This window comes from Lemur catta, chromosome 9 (genome assembly GCF_020740605.2).
Source record: "Lemur catta isolate mLemCat1 chromosome 9, mLemCat1.pri, whole genome shotgun sequence".
NCBI classification, from domain to species: domain Eukaryota; kingdom Metazoa; phylum Chordata; class Mammalia; order Primates; family Lemuridae; genus Lemur; species Lemur catta.
In genome coordinates this window covers 98205895-98229063 of record NC_059136.1, presented here as the reverse complement: position 1 = coordinate 98229063, position 23169 = coordinate 98205895, and the positions used below count along the sequence as shown (strand labels likewise).

Sequence of the window (23169 nt, the reverse complement as noted above, 5' to 3'; positions counted from 1 at the left end):
ATCTCACTGCCTGTTGACAGTGATATTTCCTCATTTGACATTCTTGAGGAAAAACAGAACTAAGACAGCTATAATGTATCATTTTTTTTCTGTAATAAAAATCTGAAATACACATAGATCTGTCAGATAACACCTTCTCAATATAATGAAAGGGATACTCAAAAGCCAGAATAATTGGTTTAACTTGTACACCTCATTGATTCTTGGCTGGTAATATATAACAGGACCCAATATCTTGATTAATTTCCTTGCCAAGTGCTATAATAATTCTGATACATAGAACCAATGTAGTTTGGACAGACACCTAAGGTCTTCTGACCACGGGCCATTCACAACCTTTTCCTGGTTCGTAGCCATCCCAGTACAGAAACCATGAACTCTAACCCTCTCCTGTTCCAAGGCTTCCTTGCATTTACGGGTGGGTGGGTGGCACGGCACTAGCCAATACAAGCAAAAGCTGGCTGGGAGGAAAGGTTTTGCGCAGGGTTTAATTTTTCTCATAAAAGGAACAGAAAGACTCGAACATAAATATCTGTTGATATTAGCACACTCGTATTAAACACGAGGGGAAGAGCAGGACACATCAGAGAATTTGGGCCTGTCACTACACCAAAGCCAACAGACACTATATGCATACGTCTGTTTTTAAGACACGATAATTAAGGTTAAATGCTGTTCACAAACATACGATACTTCCAACTCAATGATTTTATAACACAAAGCATTAGGCGGGCAGCGCTCAGGGTGACAGGGACATGTCAGCCGCTTGACGGGGCACGGGTATTCCTTTCCCGGGAGCCCGCAGGCCTTCTGGTGACCGCCACTGCTGTCGCCTCCGGGCGTGGGTCCCAGATCCTGGGCGGCTGCGGCGGACGCCGAGTTTCCTGGTCCCTTCCAGATGCCGTCTGGCGAGATCAGACGTTTACAGACACGGTGCAGACCTGTACATGAATAACTTTGGTTAGAGTGAGCATTCCATAAGGAGAGGTGCAGCTTTGGGGCTTGAGATTGCTTTTGTCTTTTTTCTGGCATTATTTCTACTTCATCGATATGCAGACTTTAAGAAACAGCATAGACTTGTAACCGTGGGAACGCTGCTTGCTCGGTATCTGCTTGCTTACTGTCTTCATCCTGCCTCTCGGTGTTAGTGCCCCAACATGCATGTTTCAGGCCATGGAGTTACATTCCTGATGGAATCATGCCAAGTTTCTAGAGGATGGTGTATTGGACATCACAATTTTTAACATGGATTCTCTTACCATTTATGCAGGTAAACGGTAAGAGATCAGGAGGGTTTTCTATCACTGAAAAGATCAAAACTGCACTGATGGAGAATGCAATCTATTTTATGGCACTATTTGCTGATTTTTGGAGCATTTTAAATTTCTGTAGCTGTAAACCCACATTTGCATTTAGAATGGAATCAGCTTCAGGCAATTGGGATAGCTGCTGCAAAAACATGGGGTCTGTTTGTTCTTGTATTGTTGTTGGGTATGGCTTGGTGGAAATTCCTCAGTCATACTGGAATGGAGCAAAAAGGGGTTGTCTACTTATGAAAACTTATTTTAAGGCAGCCAAACTGATGACAAAGAAAGCAGAAGCAGAAGAGAATTTAGAGAATGTCATGGAGGAAGTTTGTAAAGTGAATGAAAGCATCAAGTATAATCATCCATTGAGAAAATGTGTTGATACAATACTTAAAAAGTGCCCTACAGAGTATCAGGAAACAAAATGGGTAGGAACATGGATGATTATGAAGATTTTGAAGAAAAGCATAATGCCTACCCAAGTGAAAAAAGTCTGGTAAAACTGCATAAACAGGTGATTTATTCAGTTCAGAGGCACCGTGGAACTCAAGTATAATGGCAGATTCTTTTGGAACAAGCATTTTATCTAGAAGATGTAGCAAAAAAATGAAACTAGTGCTACTTGTCAGTTTGTTCACACCTTTCAATCACTGGAGTCGGAAAATTGATTTATCCAATATTTTTATAATCCTACATTTGAGTGGTACTGGGAATGTCTTTTGCAACCTTGGTTTTATAGGATCCTTGCTGTGGTTCTGTCCATCTTCTCTGTGATTGTTGTGTGGTCAGAGTGCACATTCTTTAGCACCACTCCTGTCTTATCCCTCTTTGCAGTCTTCATACAGCTGGCAGAAAAAACATACCATTATATTTATATCGCAATTGCTTGCTTTCTTTCCATCTTCTTCCTGAGTATCTGTGTTTATTATACTGTGTTCAGGATTTGTTATTTAACTATTATTACCTGGCTTCACTCCACCAAACTGATGCTTATAGCCTTCTTTTTAGTGTCATGTTATTTTGCCATTTGACTCCTCCTTTACGTCTTAATTTCTTGGGTTTGACCCATATGGAGTCATCTCTCTCTCACCAGAATATTCAGCCAAAGGCTTATACATCCATTATGGGTTCCCCCAAAGTTTTATCTTTTATTGCAGATGGATTCTATATGTATTATCCTATGTTGGTGGTAATTCTCTGCATAGCTACTAATTTTAGTTTTGGACCCCATCGTTTGAATCTGCTTGGTTTCCAGCAGTTTATGGGCAATAATGATATGACATCAGACTTAGCTGATGAAGGAAAAGCATTAATCAGACAAAAGAAGAGAAAAAGGCAAAGGCAAGAAGAAGGTGAAAGTCGAAGAGGAGAATGGAAAGAATGTTATGGACACATAGAGAAGATTCCACTAGGAACAGAAAGATTCATACTGACCCAAAAGAGTTAAACTTCTCAGATATCAATACCAACCAATCAGCATCCAAACATGCCAGGGCTAATAACAGGACTGAAAGGGACTGAATAGAACTTCTCCAAGATGCAGAACCTTTGAATTTTAATGCAGAAACATTCACTGATGATCCTCTTGAACCTGAATCAAGAAGGTATCAGCCTGGTGGACAATATCACTCGATGTCTTACGCCAGAATATTTGATGATGTGTAATGCCTGAAAAAATTTATGGAACAGCTAACCAATGTCAACACATCAGCTCAGCCTTTATGAACATGCTGTGTACCCTAGGATTTCCTTTTTACTCTCAGTGAAAGGTGTCAGGATAACAAGAAAGGCACTGAGAATTAATTATATCTTATTAATAATACTTTATTGCTCACTGAATAGAAGATTATCTTTTCTAACAAGATTTATTACATACCATTCCCTAAGCATCTGCCTTGGAAGTACAGTTACAGTGGAAGGATTTAATTCATGACAAGGATAGAAATATGTTAACAATGTGTAGTGCAGTTTGTTTCAGATTAATTTTTTTCAGGAGAGTTATTTTAAAGGTTCAAGGAAGCCATAAGTCATAGTAAATAATATTATGCAGTTTTATGACTGTGATTTACATTTTTGTTATTAAAAAAATGTTTAACCTGTATTTTCCGAAGAAATGTAAGTGAATGGAGACCTCAAATAATAAGCATATTCATAAAATCTTAAAACAAGGCTTACTTACCAGACATAACTGAATGTAAAAAGTGCTTTTTTAAATCTGTTTGCAAATTAGTGGGGGTTTTGCATGTATAATTAAGGTTATACTTCAATTGATAAGTGTTAGTGTCGTTAGCATGTACACTATAATCAGATGATATATTATTCTTTCAGTTTCTGTAGTAGCTAGATTTGTTTATGCATTTGGTATTGCTTTGTGAAAGATTTTCATTTCAGAAAGCAATGTTCATCTTTATCATTTAACATATTAAGTGTTGATCATGTCACCAAGAATAAATCTTAAGCATTAATGGTAAATATGTATATATATACATATAATACAAAGAATTAGTTTCTATTTTCTTTCAAACATCTCCTGCAATCATATATCCCTTTTCATTTTTTTCTTTATGGCTTTAGTTCGTCTCATAATCTTATCCCAGAAATCCAGTTAGTACCTTTATTCGTCATTCGATCTGTGGTGGAAAAGTACATTTAGCCAATACTGAATCTATAACTTTCTGTTCTCTGTGTCTCACCAGTCTTATCTTTACAAAATGTTCCCCAAATATAAAATCTGTGCCCATAAAATAAAGAGATAAGCCTCTGAATAGTTCTGTCTGATAGAACTTTCTTTATGACAGAAATGCCCTTTATCTGTGCTGGCCAATATGGTAGCCATTAGCTACCGATAGCTACCAATAGCCAACAGCTACATTTAGCTATTGAGCACTTGAAATATGATTAGCGCAACTGAGGAACAAAAACATTAATATCATTTAATTTAATCAATTTAAATTTATAAATCCAAGTGTGGCTAGTGGTTACAAAATTGGCCTAGTGCAGCCAAAAGAGAGAGCAACCTAAGATAACTGTGAGTATGGCTTTCAGACCAAATTTTAGACTTAGCTGTTTCCAGTCCCTTCCTGTCTGACTGAATTTGCACGTGTTCTTCAGACTGAAAGCACTAATTTCCCCCACTTGTTGAAAAGCCTATACAGGATGCTTATGTTTTAGAGAATTAAATTCCAACTCCTAAGATTGGCATTCAAGATTCTTCATACCTTAAGCCCTGTTTATCTCCTGAACTTCCTCTATATACATGTTCAGTCTTACCAAAATGGTCTACTCACTCTGCTCTGAATGTATTCATAATTTTCTTCTCTTTTCATTGTGATTTTCTCACCTGGGATATCCTGTGTACATCTGTCAATCAAACTAAAAACTTTTATTATCTTAACAATATTAATTCTCCAATTCATGGATATGGGATGTCTTTCCATTTATTTAGGTCATCTGTAATTTCTCTAAACAATACATTATTATTTCTACACTAAACATTTTTCATTTCTTCTGTTAAGTTTATTTATAAGTGTTATTGTTAAATGTATTCAAAATGTTTTATTCTTTTTTATGCTATATAAATAGAATAATTTCCTTAATTTATTTTCATTTTCCTTCTTGCTAGTTTTTAGGAGTATAATTGAATTTTTTATATTAATCTAGTATTCCTACACCCTTGTTGAACTTGTTTATTATTTTTAGGAGTTGTTAGATGTCTTAAGATTTTCTATATGCAAAAATCACATCTTCTTCAAAGAGAGAGAGTTTTACTTTGTTTCCAAACTGAATGCTCTTTTCTTTCTTTCTTTCTTTTTTTCTTTCTTTCTTTTTTTTTTTTTTTTTTTTTTTGCTGTATTGCCGTGGTGAGAACTTCTAGCACATAATTGATGTGTTGAGAGTGGACATCTTTGTCTTGCTGCTGATTTTAGGGGAAAAGGATTCAGTCTTATGCTATTGAGCAATCATATTAGTTTTGGGTTTTACATAGATTCCCTATATAAGTTGAGGAAGTTTCCCTCTATTCCTAATTTGTTCAGAGCTTTTATCAAGTAAAGGTGTTAGATTTTGCCAAATGCAATTTCCACATATTTAAGATAATCATATGGGGTTTTTGTCCTTAATTCTGTTGATATGGCATATTACAGTAACTGATTTCAGATGTAAAACCAACCTTGCCTTCTTGGGATAACTTTCACTTGACTGTGATGGTATAATGTTGCATATATGTTGCTGCGTTCTGTTTGCTAGTAATTAGTTGAGGATTTTTGCATCTATATTATTGAGAAATATTCATCTTTGATTGTAATACCTTTGTCTGGTTTTGATGTCAAGCTAATACTGGCCTCATAGAGTGTGTTAGAAAGTGGTCCCTTTCGTTGTATTCTTTGAAAGAGTTTGTGAAGAATTGCTATTAATTCTTCTTCGAATGTTTGTCAGAATTTGCCAGTGATGCCATTTGAACCTGGAATTTCCATTGTGGGGAGTTTTTAAAATTACAATTTCAATCTTTGGTTGTTTTTTATTCTATTTATATTTTTTATCACCTCCTGTGTTAGTTTTAGTAGTGTGTCTTCCCAGGAATTTGTTGATTTCATTTAGGTGTGCAATTTGTTGGCATGCAGTTGTCCATACAATTCCCTTATAATCCTTTCTATTCTTCCCTATCATTGATAATTTGGATCTTCTTTCTTTCTTTCTAGATGAATCTAGCTAAAATCTGTCAATTATATTGATCTTTCTAAATAACCAGCTTTGGTTCTGATTATTTTCTTCATTGTTTTTCTATTCTTTACTTCACTGATTTCTCCTTCTCTTTTTTTTTCCTTTCTTTCTTTCTTTCTTTCTTTCTTTCTTTCTTTCTTTCTTTCTTTCTTTCTTTCTTTCTTTCTTTCTTTCTTTCTTTCTTTCTTTCTTTCTTTCTTTCTTTCTTTCTTTCTTTCTTTCTTTCTTTCTTTCTTTCTTTCTTTCTTTCTTTCTGAGTCTTGCTCTGTTACCCCAGGTAGAGTGCAGTGGCATCATCAAAATTCACTGCAATCTCAAATTTCTGGGCTAAAGTGATCCTCTTGCCTCAGCCTCCCGAGTGGCTGGAACTACAGGCTGCACCATGACAACCGGCTAATTTTTCCTATTTTTAGTAGAGACGGGTTCTTGTTCTTGCTCAGGCTGGTCTCAAACCCCTGAGCTCAAGCAAGCCTCTCACCTCAGCCTCCCAGAGTGCTAGGATTACAAGCGTGAGCCACTGTCCCCAGCCCTTTTTCATTTTCTTAAGTTAGCATATTAGATTACTGCTTTGAAATATTATTTCATTATTAATATAGGCATGTGTAGCTCTAAATTTCCATATAAGCACAGATTTAGCTATAACTCATAAGTCTTGGAATGTTTTATTTTCATGTATTTATACAATGGTATTTTATAATTTTTCTTGTGATACCTTTTATACTTATTACTCCTTTTGTAGTAATGTATGTAGTATCCTTATGTATTGTTAAATATCCCAAATACTCTTCTATCACTGATTTCCAATGAAAAATCCATTATGATCTTAGAACATATTTTGTTCTAGGGGATACCGCAAAAGCAGTTCTAGTAGGGAGGTTTATAGCAATAAACACATCAAAAAAGAAAAAAGATCTCAAATAAACAACCTAATTTTATACCACAAGGAATAGAAAAAGAAGAATGATAGTTTCCCTTGGCTGTGCAAAAGCTTTTTAATTTGATCAGGTCCCATTTATTTATTTTTGTTGCTGCTGTGATTGCTTTGGGAGTTTTCTTCATAAATTCTTTGCCTAGGCCAATGTCTGAAAAGTCTTCCCTACATTTTCTTCTAGGATTCTTAAGGTTTCATGACTTAGGTTTAAGTCTGTTATCCATCGTGAATTGATTTTTGTAAGAGGTGAGAGGTGGGGATCCAGTTTCAACCTTCTGCATGTGGATATCCAGTTTTCCCAGCACCATTCATTGAAAAGAGATTCTCTTCCCCAGTGTATATTTTTGTTTGCTTTGTCAAAGATTAGATGACAATATGCAAATAGTTTCATCACTGGATTCTCAGTCCTGTTCCAAAGGTCTATATCTCTGTTTTTGTGCCAATATCATGCTCTTTTAATTACTATAGCCTGGAAAGTACAGCTTGAAGTCTGGTAGACTGATACCTTCCAGCTTGTTCTTTTTGCTTAAGATTGCTTTGACTACACAAGGTCATCTCTTGTTCCATACAAAGCATAGAATTATTTTTTCTAGATCTGAAAAGAATGATGAGGCTACTTTGATAGGGATTGCATTAATTCTGTAGATCACTTTAGGTAGAATGGACATTTTAACACTGTTGATTCTACCAATCCATGAGCAACGTAGATTTTTCCATCTGTTTACATCTTCCACAATTTCTTTTCTTTTCTCACCTCTTTCATTAAATACATTCCTAAACATTTAATTTTCTTTGAGGCTACTGTAAAAGGTATTGTGTTTTTGATTTGAAATTTGGCTTGACTGTTATTGTCGCATATGAGTGCCTTTTGTTTGTACAGCCAAGGAAACTATCATTAGAGTGAATAGACAGCCCACAGAATGGGAGAAAAATGTTTGCTCTCTACACATTCGATAAACGGCTGATAACAAGAATCTATCTAGAACTCAAAAAAAATCAACAAGAAAAAATCAAACAACCCCAGCAATAAATGGGCAAAGGACATGAACAGAAACTTTTCAAAAGAAGACACAATAATGGCCAGCAAACAAACAAAAAAAAAATGATCAACATCTCTAATAATTAGGGAAATGCAAATCAAAACCACAATGAGATGTTACCTAACCCCAGTGAGATTGGCCTCTATCAAAAAATCCCAAAGTAACAAATGCTGGCGAGGATGTGGAAAGATAGAAACACTCTTACACTGCTGGTGGGACTGCAAATTATTGCAATCTCTGTGGAAAAGAATTTGGAGATGCCTCAAAGAGCTAAGAATAGAATTACCATTTGATTCAGCAATAGCACTATTAGGCATCTACCCAAAGGAACAAAAGTCATTCTATAATAAAGACATCTGCACCGGTATGTTTGTGGCAGCCCAATTCACTATTGGAAGGGTGTGGAAACAGCCCAAGTAGCCATCAATCCATGAGTGGATTAATAAAATTTGGTATATGTATACAATGGAATACAACTCAATTATAAGAAATGATGGTGATCTAGCACCTCTTATATTTTTCTGGATGGAGCTTGAGCCCATCCTGTGAAGTGAGGTATCACAAGAATGAAAGAATACGCACCACATGTACTCACCATCAAATTGGCACTAACTAATCAATACTGAGGTTTTCACATGGTAGTAATATTCTTTGGAGGTTGGAGGGCTGGGTGGGTAAACTCACAACTAATAGATTCCATGTGCATTGTAGTGGGACAGGGCATGCCTCAAATGGTGTTTTTTGTGTGGCAAAGTCATAATACGTAACCAAAATGTTTGTACCCCCATAATATCCTGAAATTAAAAAAAAAGAAGAATGAACTAAGCACAAAGCTAATGGAAGGAAGGACCTACTAAAGATCAAGGCAGAAATAAATAAAATAGAAACTAATAAAAACAATAGAAAATATCAACAAATAAGAGTTGGTTTATTGAAAAGATAAACAAAATTGCAAAAGTTTAGCTAGACTCACTAAGAAAAAAGAAAGAAGAGTGAAATAAACAAAACCAGAGATGAGAGAGAAGACATTAAAACTGATGCTACAGAAACCAAAGGATCACAAGAAACCGCTATGAACAATTTTACACCAACAAATCAAGTAACCTGAGAGAAATAGATAAATTCCAGACTGAATCACACACACACAAAAAGGAATTCTGAAGAGACCAATACTGTGTAAGGAGATTAAATCAGTAATCAAAAGGCTCCCATAACAGAAGAGCCCAGAGCATGATGGCTTCACTGCTGAATTCTACCAAACATTTCAAGAAGAACTAATATTAAATCCTCTCAAACTTTTCCCAAAAATTGAAGAGAAGGTCATACTTTCAAACTCATTTTATAAGGCAGCATTACCTTGATTCCAAAGCCTGACAAGGATACCACAAGAAAAGAAAATTGCAGGCCAGTATCTCTGATGAACACATATGCAAAATTCCTCAACAAAATATAGCAAACTAAATTTAGCAGACAGTTAAAAGGATTATTCACCACGATCTAGTGAGATTTATCCCAGGGATGCAAGGAAGTTTTAACATACACAAATCAATAAATGTGATTGGCCATATTAACAGAAGTAAGGGGCAGAAGGATATGATCGTCTCAGGAGATGCAGAAAAGGCACTGGACAAAATTCCACATCTTTTCATGATAAAGACTCTCAACAAATTAGGTATAGAAGGAATGTACCTCAATACAATAAAGGCCATGTACATTAGTCCCCCCTTTTTATCAGTGAGGGATATGTTCCAAGACCCCCAATGGATACCTGAAACTGCAAATAGTACTGAACCCTATATAGAATGTGTTTATTCCTATTCATACATACCTATGATAAAGTTTAATTTATAAATTAAGCACAATAAGAGTAAAAACAACAGACAATAAAATAGAATAATTACAATAATATGTTATAATGAAAGTTATATGAATATGGTCTTCTCTTTGAGGTTGTAGAGAGCTATGATGATGCACTCTACTCCAGCCCAGGCAACAGAGGGAGGTCCTGTCTCAAAAAAAAAAAAAAGTGAAAAGTTGAAAGCTTTTCCTTTGAGATTAGGAAAAACACAAGGATGTTCTCTCAGCACTTCTACTCAACACAATACTGGAAATCCTAGCTAGAGCTATTAGGCAAGAGAAAGAAAGAAAAGGAATTCAAATTGGAAAGAAGTTAAATTGTCCCTGTTTACAGAAAATATAATCTTATATATTGAAATCCCAAAAGATTCAACCAAAAAGCTGATAGAAATAATAAACCAATTCAGTAAAGTTATAGTGTATAAATTCAACCAAAAACATCAATAGCATTTTGATATACTGACAATGAACTATCTGAAAAAGAAATCAAGAAAACAATCCCATTTACAATAGCTACTAGAAGAAAATACTTAGTAATAAATTTAACCAAGGAGGTAAAACACCTGCACATTGAAAACTATAAAACACTGATGAAAGAAATTAAAAAATGCACAAATAAATAAAAAGATATCCCATGTTCATAGATTGGAAGAATCAATATTGTTAAATGTCCATACTACCCAAAGCAATCTACAGATTTAATGCAATACCTATAAAAATTCCTATTACATTTTTTCCCAGAAATAGAAAAAGCAATCCTAAAATCTGTATGAAACCATAAAAGACCCTCAATATCCAAAGCAAATTTTGAGCAAAAAGAACAAAGCTAGAAGCATCACACTACTTAATTTCAAAATATACTACAAAGCTATAGTAATCAAAATGGCATGGTTCTGCCATAAAAAGAGACACATAGACAAATAGAACAGAATTCGTTGCCTGGAAATAAATCCACACTTCTGGTCAATTAACTTTCAACAAAGGTGCCAGGAACACATAATGGGGAAAGGACAGTCTCTTCAATAAATGGCACTGGGAAAACTGGACATACACACGCAAAACAATAAAATGAGAACCTTATCTCATATCATATACAAAAATTAACTCACAATGAATTAAAGATTTAAACATAAAACCTGAATCTGGTTGGCAGAAGTGGCTCAGATCCATAATCCCAGTGCTTTGGGAGGCCAAGATGGGAGGATTGCTTCATGCCAGGAGTTCAAGACCAGCCTGGGCAAAATAGCAAGACCCATCTCTACCAAAAAAATAAATAAATAAAAAGACCTGAAACTAAAACTACTGGAAGAGAACATAGGGGAAAATCTCCATGACATTGGTCTAGTCTATAATTTTTTGGATATGAACCCCAAAGCACAGGCAACAAAAGCAAAATAGACAAATGGGATTTTATTAAATTAAAAAGCTTCTTCACAGCCAGTAAAATAATCAACAGAGTAAGAAGACAATTTATGGAAAGGCAGAAAATATTTGCAAGCCATACATCTGGTGAGTTAATACCCAAAATAAATAAGGAACTCAAACAACTTAATATTAAGAAAACAATAACCCAATTACAAAAAGGGGCAAAGGATCTGAAGAGACATTTCTAAAAAATGAATGGCCGGGCTGGGCATGGTGGCTCATGCTTGTAATCCTAGCACTCTGGGAGGCCGAGGCGGGAGGATCACTTGAGGTCAGGAGTTCAAGACCAGCCTGAGCAAGAGCAAGACCCTGTCTCTACTAAAAATAGAAAGAAAAAGATCTGGACAGCTAAAAATATATATAGAAAACAATTAGCTGGGCACAGGTGGCATATGCCTGTAGTCCCAGCTACTTGGGAGGCTGAGGCAGAAGGATTGCTTAAAAAGCCCAGGAGTTTGAGGTTGCTGTGAGCTAGGCTGACACCACGGCACTCACTCTAGCCAGGGCAACAGAGCGAGACTCTGTCTCAAAAAAAAAAAAAAATGAATGGCCGACAGGTATATGAAAGAATGCTCATCATCACTAATCATTAGGGAAATTCAAATTGAAATAATGAGCATCTCATACCTGTTAGGATGGCTATTATCAAAGACACAAAAGAAACAAATGTTGGAGAGGATGTGGAGTAGAAGGAACACTTGCACACTGTTGGTGGTAATGTAAATAATATAGCTGTTACGGAAAACAGTATGGAGGTTTATCAAGAAATTAAAAATAAAACTACCACATGATTCAGAAATCTCACTATTAGGTGCATATTCAAAGGAAATGAAATAACTATCTCAAATAGATATTTGCACTCCCATGTTCATTGCAGGATTATTCACAATAGCCAAGAAATGGAAACAATCTAGGTGTCCATCAACAGGCGAATGGATAAAGAAAATGCAGTATACATGCACGCTGGAATACTATTCAGCCTTTCCAAGAAAGAAAGTCTGTCATTTGTGACAATGTGAATGAACCTGGAGGACATTATGTGAAGTGAAATAAACCTGGCACGGAAAGACAAAAACTCTCCTTCTCACTTACATGTGAAATCTAAACAAAAGTTGAACTCAGAAGTAGAGGAGAATGGTGGTTACCAGGGGTTGGAGACATGGGGGGAGAGGGAGGTTTTGGTCAAAGGATACTCATTTAAAGGTTAAAAAATATATCTTATATTATTTCAATCATTTAAAATTTACTGAGGCTTAGTTTTTAAATTTTTAATTGTTTTAAAATTTTTACTTTTTCTTTTTAGAGAGAGGGTCTGGTTAGTTTGCTGGGTTGGTTTCCTACTCCTAAGCTTAAAGGATTCTCCTGCCTCAGCCTCCCAGGTAGCTGGGACTGTAAGCATTCACCACTAGGCCTGGCTTAAGGCTTATTTTATGGCTAAGCACATGGTCTAACCTGGAGAATTTTCATGTGTGCTTTAAAATCTCTGACTGTTATTGTTGAATTGTCTATTTCTTCCTCAATTATGTCTGTATGCCTTATGTATTTGGGGTCTGTGTCCTTACGTGCATATATCTTCATAATTGTAATATCTTCCTGATGGATTGATCCTTTGATCATAATAAAATACTCCTGTTATGTCTAGTACTTCTTTTATTTTAAAATGTATGTTACTATAGTCACCATAGATCTCTCTTGGTTTCTGTTTTCTTACAAAAACCAAAGTACATTTTGATACATCCTGTCCATCTTTTTACTTTCAATCTATGTATATTTTTGTACCTAAAGTGAGTGTCCTGTAGACAAAGTATAGTTAGATCTTCTTGTGTGTGTGTGTGTGTGTGTGTGTGTGTGTGTGTGTGTGTGTCTGAGTTTAAATCCAAACTGACAATCTCTGCCTTTTGATTAGAGTTTAAGACTAACTTTAAAGTGAATGTATTACTGAGTCAGCTCCCTAAGCAGCAAGTAGCACATTTTTAAAAAATGCACCACTACCAAACGCACATGGTATATTTACTTGTGCTGCCTAATACTAAACAACTGTTATATATTTTTGTGTGTTTGTTTTACTATTATAGGAATTCTTGAACCTGTTTCCTGTTTTGATGTCACATAATAAAGTGATATGGACTTTAAACTATATTATTATAAAGTAGATGCTAAGTTTTTACTACCTAGCCAGGTTATTGTCACATCTGTCTCAACTTTCTTTACATAAAAGAATATTAAGAATGTGCTGTGAGAATGAAAACAAGTGCTATAGGCTTAGCGAGTCAATGCAGGAATTTATCAAAGCATTTGAAGGAAATCAGAATATTTTACCCCAAAATATATTTCTTTGACATATTTTGAGATGGCTGCCACAGGTTCAGCAGACAAAAGTAATGTTGCACATGTGTCTTTTGTGGAGGAAGCTTTACATCTGTAAAGAATCTGCATTGCTGCAGCCAGGCCTTTTCTTATCTGATCTAGGAAAAATTAACTAAGAGTCTGAGATCTTTAAAGGTCTGAAAAGAAACATTTACCGTCTGTTCTCTCTAAGGATTGCTACCTGTGGGGCTTAACTCTACATAACAAGACCACCTTTGCTAGCCAAGTTTCTTCCTTCCTCCCTCCCATCACCTGTCTTTCCACTAAAACCTGTTTTGCCACAGCCGAAGCCCCCATTCTTTATAGCCCGCTGTACCTCCCTGGGAGGCTGAGTGTTCACTCTGAAGGCTCCCATGCAGGCACGTTAACTAAATTCCTATGCCCTTTCTCCTAGCAATCAATCTGCCTCATGTCAGTGATTTTGGAGCAAACTTTTAGGATACCAAGGGCTTTGTCTCCTATACACCATAATCACATATATTATATGTGTTTGCCTTCCCCCCCAAATTTTCACTCTGGTTTCTGGGTTCTCAGTTATTGAATATTGATTCTCCTTGTTTGCCTCTATTTTTAATGTTCACTGATGACAGACTCGAGCATGATTTTCTATTTCAATCTCAGTCGAGCGCGCGAAGTCCAGCGTCCATGCTAAGCCTCTGCTTTGGAAAATGAGCAGCCCCCTGAGCTCTGTGATGCTCCTGGGCATACCTGAATCTGTCCTGGCCTTTCTACTCCACAGGTAATTTGAGATTTTATTCCCAGTTTGTTTGTGGTAGGCCTTATTAATTTTTTGTTTTTGGCAAATCTAATGGTTCATTGATACTATCAAAGAGAAACAAGCTTGCTTAAGTCCATAACCCCAATTTTGAGTAATTAAAACTATTAGATCCTTATATTTCTACACCAACAAGACACCACTTTTTTGCTTTTGAAATTGAGATACTTCATGGTTACACTGTTTAAATGACTATGATAGGGGATTTCTTTGGTGGGGGGGAGTTGTTTTAGTGTCACTTCCTTTGCAAAAAATACTTGAAGATGGTGAAAGTGTTAGGTAAATAGCGAGGGATTCCAAGTCTCCTAGGGCTGAAAGTGGGTGCTGTTGAAGTTCACCCCCCAACAAACAGCCCTTCTGAGAGGCCCACGGCAGATCCGCATGTGCAGTTAAGACCCAGACCATAACCAAGCTCTCTTGCTATGACAGTGGGTCCAGCTGTCACCTATGGCTTATGTATCTTTCTCTGTAAACCTGTATCTTGCTCTTGCTCTATAGTCCTACCTTTCTCTCCTTAGTAAACCTCATTCTTGTGCTTGCCTTACTCTGGTGTGTCTGGTCATTTTTAGGCCAAGAGCACACCAGGAGTCCACGTTTCAGACTGCTGACCCCACAAAAGTGTGGGTGGTCTCCCAAAATTATAGTTGGTTTTGAAACTACCACTGTTGCTGCTACCTGTAGAGCATCTTGCTACTTGGAACACTGCCTTGGGCTCAGAGTCAGCAAGACTTCTTATTTAAAGGTCAGATCAGGGTTTTGGAAGCCAAGCCACTTCATGTCAGAATGCCACGGGCAATCCTGATGCCAGTGTGGTGTGTTAGGGCCTGCAATTTCCTAGCTGTTAAGGTAATGACACATGGCTTCAAACTGCGCTTCAGTAAATTGCTTCTTTGTAAGATCCTTTACCATTCCTGGAGCTCATAGTGCACATATATTTCAGTTTTAAAGCAAAAACAAAAACAAAAAGGAAGAAAAAAATCCATTTTATTGCCTGAAGGTAATTGTGTCAAAAAAAGAAAAACCATTTCCTCACTGAGATACAAATAGACTCTGGCTCATATTTCATGTCAATTTCTTCCCTTTGCTCATGCAAGAATCTCCAGAAGTTACTAGAAGAACACAAGACTCTTTCTTCTATAATCAATAAAGTTAGTTTATACATTAAACAGTTTCAGAAGATACATATTTTACATGTCTAATTAATAAATTTAACATCCATTTAGTCCAACAAAATCATTGTCTAGACCAGGATAGTATATTGTGGACTTTGTCATTTAGAAATAGGAAATGATTAAATTAATGACTACATGCCTCATCTCCTCAAGATTGCAAAAAACTCACTGACATCATACGGATTCTTTTAATGAAAAACAATTGCACAAGTATCTTTTCAACATGGCCTATTCTGTTACCTAAACCTCGGCACTTGTCCCCAACTCGGCATCAGAAGAACGAGGACAAGTGGTTTCAGGAGAAGGAAAGAGGAGTTTATTAGTTGGCAGGCAAATGAGAAGGATGGAGACTCCTGTCTTAAAATGCCGTTGTCCTAATCCTAAGCAGAAATACAGAGCTTTAAAGAGTTTTCAGCTTCAGGGTGTTCTGATCCAACCCCTCTTCCATCTCCAGGGAAGACAATCTTGTGACCTCCACCCGGACCTCCCTGAGCCATCTCCTGTGGCTCGAAGAACGCAGAGCATGCCCCTGCCTCTCCCAACCACTGGTCTGAGGCAGCAGATGCAGGTTTTGGTTCCCAAAAAGAGTGGGTGAGGTTTTAAAGAGACAGAAATCATTTTTACCATTTTTTTCAGGCCATTGTCTCTGTTACAATTATATTGGACATATGTTTGTTGGGAGAAATGATTTTATAATTAATTTCTGGAGACCCAGATGCCCAAATTTTCTAATCAGGATTATTTTAATTAAATGATAAAATCATAACCATATTTTGTTAATACATAGATTATACAGTGATCTTAACCATTGTTTAGGGTTTGCTTTTAGAGTTTTGTTGTTGTGATGTCATGATAGATCACACGGTTTTCTTCCACAGTTCCTGGCTCATTGGTCCCATAGCCCTTGTTACAGTAAACAGAACCTCTCTGACCTCCTCCTCCCCTCCTCGCTCCTGGGAGAGAGGTCCTGCCCCACACCCTGGAGAAAGGAATGCTGCACAGAAAGGCCAAGAAGAATCTGAACAGACAGGCCTTGCTGGGTTTAGATCGTCCCTTTTTGCCCAAGCACATTTTAACACAGTTGTCCCTGCTTCTATGTTCATGCCTATGTGATGAAGCCTCCATAAAAGCCCAAAGGGACGGGGTCCAGGAGCCTCTGGAGGGCTGACCACAGGGAGGTTCCTGGGGCTGTCCTGCCCAGGAGGACATGGAAGCGCCACACCCCTTTCCCCCTACCTCCCCCCATGCATCTCTTCACCCGGATCGTTTGTAACGTCCTTTACACTAAGCAGTGAGCATGTGTCCCTGCGCTCTGTGAGCCACGCCAGCAAATCAATCGAACCCAAAGAGAGGGTCATGTGAACCCCACCTTGAAACTGGTCGGTCAGAAGTTGTGGAGGCCTGGGCTTGGGACATGTCTGAAGGGGGGCCGTGTTGGGGACTGAACCCTCAACTTGTGGGAGTGAACACTATGTCCAAGTAGATAGTGTCAGAACTGGACTAGGAGACACTCAGCTAGTGTTTGCTGAAGAATTGATTGCTTATTTGTTGCTGGGGAGAAATCCTTCACAGTTTGTCACAGAAGCCTTCTGTGTTCATTGTTGTGTTGGTGTGAGAGCAGAGGAAAAAACACGGTTTGGGTGTTTGTCCCAAATAGTCTCGTATACCTTCTGCATTAAAAAAAAAAAAAAAAAGGTAGCTGGGTGGAGGTAGGAGAAAGGCCACACTACACTCTGGGACTACATACACACATACACATACATACACATATGTATGTATACATATATCACACATATATGCAGATACACATGCAAATATAAATACATATTAATATATACATATACATGATGCATATGTAATACATATTGTGTATGTATTTGTGTGTGTGTCTATGTGTGTCTGTATATATACATTCCATAAAACCACTGCTGCTGTCACCTTATGTACCATTGGAATAATTTGGTTTGCATCAATCTTTTCTATCCTCATTTGAGCCTCAAACTCTGAGAGATTGGAAACACATCCTTCATGTTCTCTGCTGTTCAACATCAGAGACAACAGGACACTCAGTACTCTTAAGAAGCATCACTGCTGATTTTTCAAGGGATATGACTAACTTTTAACAAACGGCTGCATGCCACATGGCCATGACTGTATACACAGGCCTTAAGACAGGCACCATTTTACACACTTGGCCCCTCTGATTCTAAAGATATCATTCATCTCGAATTCCTTGGCATTCCTAATAGTGGTGATATCTCATGGACAGCTGGTTCCAAGGCCATCACCAATTGGAAGGCTCTGCTTAGATGTCTGTCCCCCCCACTATGTATTTTTATAACCCTCCAGGGCCCGTACATAGGGGACACAGAGACTAAAGCACATTTTCTTTTCATTAGTTCTAAGATGTACACCTTTTTCTCCTGTTTCCCACTGCTACCTTTTCCCAGAACGCCTGCAGTGATACAGCTATGCGGAAGAGCTCTATATGCTAAGTGCTCAGTGTTTACTGTGGTCAGAGGAAACTGCAGCAGCTACAAATAGAAACCATTAGACAAGATCAAAGTAAATTAATGCTCATCACTCAATTACATTGCACAATTATAACAGCTTTCCACAAGTTTCCATAGATAGTATTTTTTTTTTCCTTTTCAGCTTAGGGTCCAGTCTAAATATTTCATAATTTCCATTCTAATTTCTTTTTTGATTGAAGTGTATGTATTATACTATAATTTTGTTGTTGTTAGTTTTCTATTTTGATCGCACTGGTATGAGGTAACATGAAGTGTAACATACTACTCAACCATTGAAATCTGTTGAACTATGAAGTGTAGCTTGGAGTCAATTTTTGAACATGTTTTCAGTACAGCTTGAAAGAATGTGTATTCTCTTATTTTGGGGGGCAAGATTGCATATTTGAGCATTAGAGTAAGTTTGTTAACTATATTGTTCAAATTTTGACCTTTTGTCCACCTGATCTGTTAGTTTCTGACAGTATATGAAAATCTGGGAAGAAAAGTGATTATAGATTTGTAAATTTTCTCTTGGAATTCTGGCAGTTTTAACTGTGAACACCATGCTGTTTTTATGTGTACATCGGTGCAGGATTGTTGTATCTTCCTGGGGAATTGTGTTTCCTCACTACTGAATGACTATATTTAGCCCTATATTCATTTTCCAGGGCTGTCATGACAACGCACCACAAACTGGGCAGCTAAAACACCAGTAAGTCATCGTGTCGCAGTGTGGGAGACTGAAGTCCACAGTCACGGTGTCAGCAGGGTAGGTGCCCCCTGTGGGCCGAGACGGAGGTTTTGTTCCAAGCCCCCCCTGGGCTTGCAGATGACCCTTTTCATTTTCACACGGCTTTCTGGCTTTCGCCCTGTGTGTCTGTGTCCTAATGTCCTCTTCTTATGAGGATACCAGTGATACTGGATTACGGCCCACCTTAATGACCTGACTTTAACTTAATTTGGTCTTTTAAGACCCTATCTCCAAACGTAGTCACATCCGAGATGCCGGGGGTGGGACTGCAACATGGATTTGGAGGGGACATGATTCAACCCATAAGAATTCCCTTTTAAAAATCAGAGACTGTATGGCATACCTTCCTTTACCCTTTTACTCTCAACATTTCTGTTATTAAGTTTTAGTTTTGCCTTGTGTGGGTGTTTGTGTCTGTGTATGTATGTGTATGTACATGTTTATGTATACATAGTTTTTTAAATCAACTTGAGACCCTAGATTTTATCTGACGAGCAAATAACATTTAAATTTAATGTGAATACAGATGGATTTAAATTTATGCCTACTATTTTGTTTTCATTGATAAAGTTTTCTGTTTATTTCTTCTTTCCTGGCTTCTTTTGAATTAACCATGTTTTTCTAAATGAAAATCATGTTTCCGTTATTTTAGTCATTACACTGAACTGTTTAAATGCAGGCTCAACATAGAATGCAATAATACATATCAAGGGTGGGAGGAAACTCCAGGAGGTGATGAATCTGCTTTTGGAGTTTATTGTGTTGACAGTTCCACAGGGATTGTACACTTATGTCCAAACTCATCAAGTTGTACATGTTAAATAGGTACAGATTTTTGCTTGTCTGTCAGTTATTCAATCTCTTTATCATCTTAATCAAAAATATGAGGACTTCAGAATTCTTCAACTCTGAGTATCTTTCCCATTATTTTATAGTCTTTAACTCTTTAGTTTTACCCTGTTTTTTAAAAGTCCAAAATTAGCTGTTATTTTTACATTGCCACATATCTTTACTATTTTCTACCTCTATCATCCCAAGTTACAGGTTGCATAATTTTCTTACATCTATATCACAGCTTAAAACTTCTCTTAAACATTGTCAAAGTCTTCTTCCATTTATACCAACTGATATTTTATTTTGATCATTATATTTTTTATTTTTAGATGTTATATTTGTTTCATTCCAAACATGTCTCTTTTAAATCTGTTATATCCTATTTTACTCTAGCTCTTCTACTTTTTAGACTCTTTCAGAAAGTTCTATTTTCTCAAATTCTTGGGGTGCTGTAATCCTATTTGTGATCCTTGACTAATCTTTAGGATGGACTATTTTTTCATATAGTTCATGATTTCATTATTGGAACAGGACAAATGTTTGCATTCATTTCTTAGCTTGAAAGTTCTGCAACTTAAGGCTAGTGTCAATCTGGACTCTACACCTCCACATGGTATGAGATAAGAGCTTCTTCTAACCCAAGCTCGAAATTGGAGAGTTTACCTGCAGCACCCCTGGGCTGGGCATCATATTTTTTCAGAACTCTTTCATGGGAAGGACATCCTAAAGAAGCAACTTGGTGTTCATAGTCTTGTCCTGGCCCCAGGCTCTGTCTTCGGATCCCGAGTGCATATTTAAAACACCAGCCTCTACCTTGCCCTATTGGACTTTCTTTTGCCCCTGGCTTGCCTTTTTATTTATCTTGATTTAGGTTCCTTTTGTTTTAAAAGTTGGAGATTTGGGTGTTTTTTTTTTCTCTTGTGTTTAATTACATATTTCATGCTTTGTATCATATTTTATTCTGCTTTTCTAGAAATCTGAATCAGAAATGGATACTGGTTAGCTCAGTTCTCCGTGTTGTTAGAAATTTGGGGCATGGGTTTAAAACACAAAACACATCCTTGCAGGCTCTTTGCAACTCTGCCATCTGGGTATTGTTTTAACACTGGGCGCTGGGGCTCCTTGCCCGCTCCACCACGCTTGGTTTGTTACTGGGTTCAAACTGGAATGTTCTGCAGATTCATCAGTATGTGTCTGTGTGGACAGAGCCTGTTCCTCCAGCTCTGCCTCCAAACTCTCCTCTTCATAGTTACTTGTACACCCCTTTTAGGTGCTTTACCCTCATCAATTGTTTTTCTTTCTTTTGTGGTTTAATAGCATCATATTATCAGTTACATATTCCCCTGCCTTGCCCACAAATCACATTGTTTCTTTTGCACGCTTTTCCAAAAATTGGAGTGCTTGATTTTGTTCCCCACTTTTAGAAGATTCCAAGTCTTTAAAAACCCAGGTTTTCTTGCAACTAGACTTAGACCCTTTTCTCCCAAAATATTGTTATTGCTTCTTGTGGGTAAGTTGTATCAGGTTACTTAAGCTTTAATCAATGCATTTATTCTGACATGGCATTTTCTTTTACAATCTGAACAGTTTAGAATTTCCTCCAGTTCAAAATTCACTAGTAATTCTCAGTAAAAGAGCAAACATTCTCATTTTAGCCCCTCTTAGTCCTAGACACCCCACTGCATCATAAGATCACAAGACTGGCTCTAAGGGCTGGGTCCTCTGCACACCACCACATGCCTTCTACACGGGTCAACTAAATGCACCCTTGGTAGGCAGCTCAGTAAAAGTTTTCCTAAGTAATCTTTCCACAATAAAACAACAAAAAGGAATGATTTCAATAAATCTTTTTACTTTTTAGGGAAGATAGTTTTGTTCTGTGAAAAATGATAGTATGAATAAGTGTTAGTTTATTGTATATTGTACTAATGTCCATTTTTATAGATCATTAAATATGAAATGTCTTATTTCAAATCAAAAGTGTAGTCTATTATATCTCAAACAAGGAACAGTAAAGTTAATCAAAGTATGTGCCTAAACTATTGACACAGTGTTGCCATCTTAATGGTAGCTTGTTTATGCCAGCAGCAAAGAAGCTTGGAGAGTGAGTGGTGATGAAATCTTGAAAGGCGTTTGCCACAGCTTGTTGAGCACTGAATATTTTTCTTTGCAAGAAGTGTTCCAAAGCCAGGAAGAAGTGGTAGTCAGCTGGTGCAAGGTCTGCTGAATACAGTGGATGACAGAGAGTTTCCAAGTCCAGCTTCCGTAGTTTGAACAGCATTGTTTGCTCGACATGTGGTTGAGCATTGTCTTGTAAGAGGATTCGCCTGTCTCTGTTGACCAAATCTCCCCTGCTTAATCGCAACATCCTTATCATTTCATCCAATTGGCTGCAGTAGACATCCACTGTAATCGACTGACCAGGTTTCATGAAGTTGTAGTGGCTAACGCCAGCGCTGGAACACCAAACAGACACCATTACCTTTTTTTGATGAAAAAATTTGGTTTTGGAATTTTTGGAATTTGGTTTCAGCACTTCATCTTTATCCAGTCATTGTGCCCAACCCTTGTGATTGTCAAAAAGAATCTATTTCTTATCACACATCACAATATGGTGTAGAAATGGTTCACCTTTATGTCATGACAGCAAAGAAAGGGAAGCTTCAAAACGATTTTTTTTAGATGTTTGTTTATGTAGTACCCATCTATCCAGCCTCATTACTTTGTTGATTTGTTTTAATGGTCTAATATTGTTAGAATAGTAAAATCAAACCTTGTTGCTAATTTAAGCATAGGTTGAGATGAATTCACTTCCATTATAATTTTTAGTTTATCATTATCCACCTTGGTCTCAGGCCATCCATGTGGCTCATTTTTAAGATTAAAATTACCAGAACGGAACTTTTTAAACCATCAACATACTGTGTCTTCATTAGCTACATCCTTTCCAAACACCGTTGATATTTTGAGCTGTCTGTGTTGTATTGGTTTTACAACAGAACTCATATTTGAAAATAATATGAATTTTTCATTTTTCTATGATTGTACAAAAATCATTCTAAAAAAATGACAGATAATCACAAATCAAACTGTGTATTTGAAAGAATGGAGATGTACCTTTGCAATAAAAATAAAACAAGAAATGTCAAAGTGAAATGTCACAGATATTAGCTGTCAAACTTAGTAGTTAAGGAAATTGGATATTTCATGATTAAAACCTAATGTTTTCTAAGTAGGTAGTAATTACTTTTCATTAAATGTGATACATACCCATGGAAAAATATGAGTCCATTTATTTTAAAATCTTTAATCAGAGATCCTTCCTAGAGTAATCTTCATTTATTCTAATATTTTAGGATATATTCATGAACGTGGAGTTAAGAGTTTGCTCAAGAGTCCTCTGACTAAAATATGGATGACGGCTAGCCAGGTAAATGATGAACGAATAGTTAGTGTATTTCTCTTGCAAAGATGTAAG

The 23169-nt window shown here is 37.0% G+C and overlaps 1 pseudogene; it reads left to right on the top strand.

Moving 5' to 3' along the window:
* Positions 1-1183: 1183 nt before the first annotated feature.
* On the top strand, positions 1184-3005 carry LOC123644671 (annotated as a pseudogene).
* The last annotated feature ends 20164 nt before the right edge of the window (positions 3006-23169 follow it).